The sequence below is a fragment of the Rattus norvegicus genome, chromosome 15 (genome assembly GCF_021556685.1).
Source record: "Rattus norvegicus strain SHRSP/BbbUtx chromosome 15, alternate assembly SHRSP_T2T, whole genome shotgun sequence".
Classification (NCBI taxonomy): domain Eukaryota; kingdom Metazoa; phylum Chordata; class Mammalia; order Rodentia; family Muridae; genus Rattus; species Rattus norvegicus.
In genome coordinates this window covers 57,897,830-57,907,365 of record NC_141548.1, presented here as the reverse complement: position 1 = coordinate 57,907,365, position 9,536 = coordinate 57,897,830, and the positions used below count along the sequence as shown (strand labels likewise).

At 43.0% G+C, this 9,536-nt stretch overlaps 1 long non-coding RNA gene across 1 annotated transcript; it reads right to left on the bottom strand.

Moving 5' to 3' along the window:
- Positions 1-5,910: 5,910 nt before the first annotated feature.
- Positions 5,911-7,300, bottom strand: LOC148001060 (uncharacterized). The gene is made up of 2 exons (XR_015638978.1): positions 6,882-7,300; positions 5,911-6,497 (listed from the first exon to the last, which is right to left on the bottom strand). It is a non-coding gene; the product is annotated as an uncharacterized LOC148001060 (long non-coding RNA).
- Between the last annotated feature and the right edge of the window lie 2,236 nt (positions 7,301-9,536).

Genomic DNA, 9,536 nt, shown 5'->3' with positions numbered 1-9,536 from the left:
AACCAGGTATCATAATTCATGCCTGGAATGCCAGCATTCCAGAGGTAGAGGTAGGAAGAGTTCCAACTTCAAGGTCAGCCTTGGGCACTCGGTGAATTTGAGGCCAGCCTAGATTACGGTCCTGTCTCAAAAACGAACAAGCACCTAAATAAAGAAAATTGTCCGAAAAGGCTCCATGGAAGTCTAGTGAGAAAAAGACTGAAGAATACAGCAGACACGTGAGCATCTTCCTCACAACCGACTGTGAGGCTTTTGTTCATCCCGAGTCAATAGAGCGACCCATGCCTAAAGTACTTTCTAGAGACATTTTCATGCTGAAAGCTGGATGAACACAGGCATGAATGAATCTTCTTAATAATTCTGGGATAAGCAGGCAGGTGTGGAATGCCCGCCTGCCTCCAATACCATCCAAGCCCCAGGAATAATTAGCTCTTAAACACTCTATTTCAGACCCTCAGATTCCAAGTTCCGTACTGCCTCACCTTCTTAGGAAGAATTTACACAAAAACAAGAGGGTATGCTTTCCGGCTCATATTTAGTGTTCTAGGATGTTCTTGCTGGACTGTCCTAAGCCAATTTGATTATCTAAGAACAAATCAAATCCCAGGCAAGTCAAAGCCAGGGATCTCACAGGCCAAAGAAAGGCTGCCTCAGCAGCACCTGGATCTCGTGGGAATGGTGGTATTAGGGTTTTGATTTTGATGGGAATGGGGGCATTAAGACACATTTGTGGAAACTGTGGCATTATGATGGGTTTGGGTTAATAGGGTGGTCTTCTCCACTCACAGAAGGGATAATCAAAGACCTATCCAGCTACTCGTATTTTCCTGAGTCTTGTAATTAATCCAATATGATTAATTAATTAATTAATTAATTAGCTTCAAGCCCCTCTTGTGTACTCAATTAGCATCCCAGGCTGCTTTGCCATGTGGTAATTAGAAGGTGGTAACTGTGGAATAGACCGAGAACATGATTAAAATGCAAGTTCTGGTAAGACCATCACCCAGACACTTCCGACCAGAAGTACCTAAGGCGGGAGATGAGCTACGGTTTGGAGATAGCAAAGAGAACGTTGCTGACAAAGATGGGCTCTTTGTTCGAAGCGAAGTGGCCTCTACAAAGCGGTTTTCTGAGTCAGTTTGCTGAAAAGGCAATACCAGGGCTTTATGTTCCCAAGGTCAAGATGAGGTTTCGAATCTAATTTATGAGTCGCATGCTCACCAGACTTCCCTAGTTTCAATCAGACTCCTGAGCTAATGATCACCAGAGACTCTTTCATCTCCCTGGGATGGCACCTCCATTTCTTAAGCACAAAGCTTTAGATTTACCTAAAAGCCGTATTGACTATGCTGTGTAAAATTCAATGCGCTGTCACAAAAACAGCAAACTTCTGTGACTGCCACGCAGGTTAAGGACAGTTTCCGCATCTCTGAACCCCTCCCCTGGTGACCCTCTAGCCTCCATGGTTCTCACAGGCTACCACAGATTCATTTTGCTTTTGTTTGATTTTTAAAGAACCCACGAATACACAGCCTGTGGGTCCAGCTTCCTTCACTTGATAAATCTTTACCATTTCTCCAGGCTGTTGCATGAAACATTTTGCTCACTTAGTTGCAGTGAACGGATCATGGCTGGGCATCCAGATCATTTTCACTTCACAGTGACTGGGTATAGTTTTGTATGGATGCTTCTCCTCTGCGCCTTTGGGTAAACATCCACATTTGCATAAACCCAGCACCAGATACTAGTTCACACAGCCTGTTATATGCTGCACTGCTCAAGTGCAAGAACACCACTGCACCTCTAACACCCAAGACCTCCACATGCTCTGTCTTCTGCAGTGCCCACTTGGTCCTGACTGTGGTTTGCCTCTTAGGCGCTCTGTTTGCTGGATGTTATACACTCAAGGGAATTTGCATTTTCCCGATGAGGAAAAAGGCAAGGGCAACATTTCCTGTGTTTACTGGACAGCCAGAGTTCTTTGGAAACTACCTCTACAAGTCCTTTCACATTTTCTTCTCATGCATGATCTTTTTCTTATTAGTTTCTAGGACATCTTTGTAAAATTGCTGCACACCCTTTTAGTGATGTATGATTTTCAACGACTTTGCATAATCCACAACTCTACTTCTTCAAACTTTGATGTTTCCTTTTGATAGGGATTCTTATTAAAACAATATTTTTATCTTATGTGTCTCAGATGTTTTGCCTGCACATATGACTGTGTGAGAGTGTCGTAGACAGTTGTAAGCTGCCATGTTGGTGGCAGGATTTGAACCCGGATCCTCTAGGAAGAATAGTTGGTGACCCTCACTACTGAGCCATTTTTCCAGCCCTGTGATTTTCCTTTTTAATGGCCTAACTTTTCATGTTTATGTTTGTGTTAGTTTGAGATAATCAACTCAAGGCAAAAAGGTTTTCTTTTTGGTTTCCAATTCCTGGTTGGCTGGATGTTGTTAGGCCTGTGGTGAGGCAGATCCAAACTGTGGAAGGGCAAGACAGGGGGATGCCTGCTCTGACAGACATCCTACTACTACTACTTCTGATGCGCTCACAGCATGGCGCCACCACATTCAAGACAGGTGCTGACCCCTTGGTTCGCCTTCTCTAGAATGCCTCTCCCAGACACATCCAGGAGCGCCCTTCACAAATTTCCTGGACACATCTCAGTCTAGTTGAATTGACATTAGATATTGGCTACAATAGTGTTCAGTAATTACATGTGCTTATGAAATCTTTCCCACTTTGCTATCCTAATACATGGTTGTCAAATCTGTGAGCCTGAGCTCCCCTTTCATCTACTCAGGTCTTTCTTCCAGATATACTGAGTTATAAACAACAAACAAAAATTGTATACATTAGCAGCTGAAGAGATGGCTTGGTGAGTAAATAGTGCTGTGTAAGCATAAGAACCTAAGTTTGAACCTTGAGCACCCTTATAAAAAGCCAGGAGTGGCAACATGTGGCTCTCATCCAAGCACTGGGAGGTGGACATGGCAGGATCACTGGCAGACAGTCTAGCCAATCGGTGAGTGCCAGGTTCAATAAGAGACCAAGTTTGTAAGGAACATAGAGGAAGACACTCAATGACCTTCACATTTGGTCTCCACAGGCATAAGTGTCTATAAACACACATACACACACACACACACACACACACACACACACACATACACACACACATACACACACACACACACATACACACACACACACACACACACACACATACACACACACACAAAACAAAGAAAAAGAAATAAGCAATATATACTCAGGTGGTGCAATGAGATGTTTTGATGCATACACACGGTTGAAACCACTGCTGTAGTCAAGCTAATTAACATATCCATTGTTACTTTTTATGGGCGATAAGAATACTTAGGATCTATTCCAGTCTTATTCAAGTTACCTCAATAAGATTCTCTAATTATTAGTATATAAATTTTGTACATCGTTTATTAAATTATAGTAAACGTTGAGTCAATGTCAAGTATCTGTCACTCAGATCCCAGGAGAGAGAGAAATAAGAGAAAGAATCTAAGTATGTTTCCTGGCTGCAAGATGCTTTGGTGGGATCATGGATTATAGATGAAAGGAGTGAAAGAATTAATATTCATGTAGCATTCACTCTGGGATGGCAGAGTTCAAGATTAGAGAGACGAGCAGCCAAAGTGGGCAGAAATCCTTGACAGGGCGACGCTGGGCGATGCTTCACAGAGGGCCCGAGATTTGAGGTGGGCTTGAGAAATGGAATGAACTGCATTTGGAGAGTGGGGAAGCATGCCAAAGGGAAGACCTGGATTGAGATAAATGGCGAAGTCAGAATATGTGCAGTCCTTAAAGATGGCACTGGCTAGCTTTAGCGTCTACATTCTCATTTAGGAGTAGAGACAGATAGGCTTATGCTGAGAGAGGCACAGAGAAAAGAAAGGGAAACTAAAAGGGAGGAGTGGAGGAAAGGTCAAAGGAAAGAGGGAAGGAGGGAGGGAAGAAGAAGGGAAGAGGGAGGAACTAGGGAAGGAGGGGGGAATGAGGGAGGAGGAATGGAGGGAAGGAAATTCGAATCCACATTATTTTGAGCTTGGTACCCTTGACAGACAAGGTAACTCAGCAAGTACCCGCCTATCCTTGCTCGACACTGAATGGCTGACCACCATCTATGCGGTGCCTTTAACAGCTTCCTGGTAGAAGCCCGTATGCAAACTTGAACCAAAGTACCTGTCAAAGACGGCTTCTAAATCAGAAACAGCATTTTATGGAAGGCTGAATCCAGAGAGCCTTTCCTGCCACCTTCGAAGATTAACCAAAATGCACTGGATCTGGTACCTACCTATCCAAATGCTTCTGGAGGGTAACCGTGAAGCCGGGCTGTGCCGACTTCCTGCGGCACAAACGCAGTGGCAACAGCTGGGCTTCCTAGAAGAAATGTGGCTGGAAGTGGGCCTTCAAGTCTGAGATCACAGACTGAGCTCTTGATGCTCTATTTCCATCCTAACTAGGACACAGTTTGCCAATAGCAGAAGAAAACTAATTGGTCCTGGGGCAGCTCCAAAGCACATGGAGAAAGGCCCTGTGGCCTCCTGGGAGCTACTGGAACCAGTTAAGGCAGGGAAATAGACAGAAGGGAGTTCAAACGATAAGACTCCTAATGAGACTGGAGTATGCATTTGGCTAAGATTTTTCCTAATTTTGGAACGCATTGGAAACTTCTGAACATCATGTTCTATTTGGCTCCGACGAAACATAGCTTTGCATTTGCTCGATGTTTATTTTATCCTTCAAGATCAGAGCACACTTTACTTGTAGCTCAATTTTTGTGTTGAACACAAGCCCCCACTTAGAAAAACAAGCTGATGTTTTTATTATAGGTCCCTAGGGTAGTGGTGGGGTGTTCACAACAACAACAACAAAAAAAGCTTTCTCTCAAAAAATATGCATACCAATATGGAAAATATATGCAGACAGAAATACCCATGTGGATAACATTTTGTAAAGTCTAAAGTAAGACTCCTTAATCCTCTGGCCTTTCCTCCATTTGGGCAGGGCAGTGTCTTCCTGCCTGGGAAAATCTCTTACCATATTTAAACAAATATTTGGAGTAAGAAGACTATAGCTTTTCTCAACCGCTCCCAAACATTGAATGAGGGTGTTGCCTTGTGGGCACCCTTCCCACCTCCATCTCACTCTTTCATTTGCTCTGAAATGACCTTCCCGGTCTTCATAGGTAGACAATCAAGTGCCCCCCCCTAGCTCATCACTGGGGACTACAATGGGACAGAAACAGAGAATTGAGAGATGCATTTGCATCAGCCCGGATTCTTCTTGAAACCCAGCCTGAAATAACTGAAGCCAATGCATGCACCTAAAAATTGAAAAAAATAAATAAAATATATAAATCACATTTAAAAAGTGATGTATTGCTCATGTAGTCTTCCCTGCCACCTTCAGCTGCAAAGCTGGAGAGCTGTGATTGGCTCAGTTGAATCACTTGCTGACGTCTGAGCCAACCACGGCACCTGGACCTTGGTTACATCATGTTGCTAGGCAAAGAGAATTTATTTCCAGAAGAAGGGGGGGTTGGAGGTGGCCAGTGAGGGGGCACTATAAACTGACAAAAGGGAGGCGTTCGTGGTATTTCAGAACCAGCACCCTAGATCGTACAGAGAGAGTTCTTTCTTCAAACCAAAGGCACCAACAATAGAAGAAATCATCTTTCAAAGTCACCTCGAGGGGATCATCAAGGTAGCACAGGGTAGTGACTAAAAGCTTGAACTCCATTCTAACCGACTCAAGTTCAAATCCTAGCAGTGCCATGTGGTAAATGTGATGTTTGGTCATCTTAAAATATTTGTTTGCATTTGCTTTAGAATTTCACTTCTGTGAACAGACATGTGACCAAGGCAACCCTTATAAAGGACAACATTTAATTGGAGTCTGGTTTACAGTAGGCTTAGAGGTTCAGTCCATCATCATCGAGGTGGGAGCATGGCGGCATCCAGGCAGGCATGGTGCTGGAGGAGCTGAGGGTTCTACATCTTCATCTGAAGGCTGCTAGAAGAACTGGCTCCCACTTGGTTAGGAGGAGGTCTCATGGCCCATCCCCACAGAGACACACTTCCTCCAACAAGACCACACCTACTCTAATAAGGCCACACCTCCTAGTGCCATTCCCTGGACCAAACATATTCAATCCAGCACAGTATTTATTAATTATAAATAACAGAATCCACTATGAGATTGTCCATGTATATATTGATTATATTTAACCCATCTCTTATGCTTTCTCGTGCCTCTCTTACTTCCACTCGTCCCTCCTCCTTACCAAGCAGTCATTAAACTTCCATGTCTTCCGTGTATCCATGTGTAACCCAAGGAGTTTCACTGAGTTGCTTAAAAGAGGGTAGGTGAGGGGTTATTTACAGGAACACGAACATCTCGCCAAGGGCTACATCCTTTGTATTTGAACTTTAAGCCTAAGTCTTCATATTTACAACCTGGAAATAATAAATATAATTTTTCTCTTAAGTTATCATGTGGATTAAATGAAGCAGAGTGCTTAGAATGCTTGCTGGTGTTAAACGCTTGAAGGTCATTTCATCTTCAGTGTGCGTGTTATTATCACTGGTGTGATCACAGTTATTAACCAGTGTGCCCACTAAGTTCCAGGCTGGAAATTTCCAGGAAGGGTGGTGAAGATGGTGTGGCTCCATTCTATCATCTTTGGGGACCAAAAAGCATCCTGCTATGTGGGTCTTCTCTCTCCAGCACACTGCTTCTGTTCTTTCCCCCACCTCCCATAATTCTCCTTCGCATCCATGGAGGCAGGAAATGTTTATGTAAAATAAAAGCAAGATAATGTTTCCTTGACACTTGCTTACCTGGGCAAAAGAGCTCTCGCAGGTAATTGAGTGCCACACAACTGAAGTCTCTGAAGCCATCTGTAGTCCTCAGAGAGCTATGGAAAAAAGCTCACCAACCCCAGGACCCGCAAACAAGGTGATATGCAGCTCCACCAGATGGCTTGACAAGTAAAGCTTCCAGGAAGACCCATGGAGAAAATCCAAGTCTTCTGAGACTCTACTCCACCGCGTTTCCTTTGTTAGATCTTGCATTCAGTGAAACTTTCCATGGAGGGTTTTAGAAACGGGGTGTTCTAACGGAGAATGGTGTCCCCACTGCTACTCCACTGCCAGGGACCAACCCGTGTATAGATTTACAATTTAGGCTTTTTGTCAAGGAAAAGGGAAGCAGGTGGCTATTCACACACGTCCCCTGCACTCTGGCGAATGTCTGTGGCACTGATTACCCAGGATTCAGAGTCCTATTATTTTAAGGTTTCATAATATGTTTTCTTTCTAATTATGGGCAGCAAGTGGACTACTACCTTGTGTTTACATAGAACCGGCCCTTGGAAAGTGCTGGAAATAATGACAGACTCTCTCCCTCCAGAGCTCCCTGGGAAAGCAGCAGGTCCTCCTCTCTCAGCTTTTAAGGTTGCACAGCATTCAGAAGCCTGTGGAGTCCAGAGCCTGCCTTTGCTTTGAATAAAAAATGCAGTCGTGGGTTTCCTTTCTAATAGGAAAACATTTGTAAGATGAAATGAGTGGTTATTCATACTGTCCAGGGTAATCGCCACGAGAAGGAATTCAGCTAAGATTTTCTGATTTTTCTCTTTCTTTCTTATATATTTTTACCTTTTTTATGGGTTTTTTGTTGTTATTGTTTTGGATTTTTTGTTTTTATTTTGTTTTTGTTTTTGTTTTCAAGAAAGAGTCTTGCTATGTAAACCCGGCTGGCCTTGAACTTACTGCCTCGGTTTCTTGAGTGTTGAGATTATAATCATCGTACACCATGCTCTGTAAACTTTTAGCATAAGAAGATAATTTATCCACTTTCTTCCCATACTGTCATCGTTTTCTGGTGTTTGGTACATACATGCATATGTGTGTGTGTGTGTGTGTGTGTGTGTGTGTGTGTGTGTGTGTGTTGAGAGAGAGAGAGTTTGTTTGAGTTTGTGCATGTGTGTGTGTGTGTGTGTGTGTTGAGAGAGAGAGAGAGAGAGTTTGAGTTTGTGCATGTGTGTGTGTGCATGTGCGTGTGTGAACAACTATATATAGATTCTAGACTGATCTTGAACTCTAAATTGTCCTGCCTTAGCCTCCCAAGTGCTGGTCTTATTTTTTCCATTTTTTCTACCCTAACTGTATAACTGTAGTGGTACTACATATCCTGTGGACAGCAGAATAACATGCTCACAATGACACCAGCCATTGTCCTCCAAAGCTCACACATGTCCTTGATCCCAGTACACTTGTCCCTGTATGTTCCAGCCCTAAACAGCTGCAAGCCTTCATCTAGTCCAATATGGTCTTATCATCACAGGAGGAAAACACTGAGGCTCAGGGGTGTGGAGTGGCCTAATCAGGGCTCTGCAGCTGATTAGTGGCCCCGCAAGGACATGAAGGCTGTGGTCTCCAGGGTTACTTACTACAGTGACCTCACAGTAGAGGGCCTCTTACACGGTTCCTACCTGCTGCTCCTATCTACCCAAAAGATTTTTACATTACCTGGGTCTATAGATAAAACAGATATATAAATCAAACATTAACTGCTAACAAATCATAAGAATGATATTTGAAACAATTTTGTCATATATGTATGTGTGTGTGTATGCGTGCGTGCGTGTGTGTGTGTGTGTGTGTGTGTGTGTGTGTGTGTATGTATAATGTCTTAATTAGATTTTTACTGCTGTGAGGAGATACCACGACCAAGGCAATTCTTCTAAGGACAACACTTAACTAGGGCTGGCTTACAGGTTCAGAGGTTCAGTCCATTATCATCAAGGTGGGATCATGGCAGCATCCAGGCAGGCATGGTGCAGGGGGAGCTGAGAGTTCTTTTAAAAAAAAAAAACTTTTAGCGCTATTTAATATTGATCTATGGCAACTAGATACAAGGTTGGTAAGTAGCATAAAACAATGGTAGAAGACAGAGATCATATCACTCCTAACACATGGTAATTTAGAAGGAACCTGATTTCTTTCCATTGAATATCAATATCCCATACACTGGGTATAACATGGAGAACACAGAATGATTCACTAAATTTTCCCATATGAGTTTATTTTCTTTTCCCCAGTCCTCACACACTGAATAATGCTATAGTCATTGTTCCTTAATGTGGAAAACTTAGAGCATTTCAGGGGAATATAAAACAACCAAGGAAACCTGCCAGGTGTGCTGGCATGAAATATTCCCTTTATTAAACTGAGCTTCTGAACATATTGTCAAATTTATTCTTATCAGTACACAGATAGAGAACCAAGTATTTCTTACTATCTCATCTAATCTGCAACAACAAAAAGTTCTTCCCAAGCCTACATAGCACTTACGTGGCAAAGAAATGAATGTGAAATAGAAAGTAAAGTGGTGGCGTAAAATCTGCATACACGGTGAAATTCAGAAGACTTTGTATCTACACCAACAGCAGCTCAGAAAAGTACACACAGGTGACAACCTGACTCTGAAGCCTT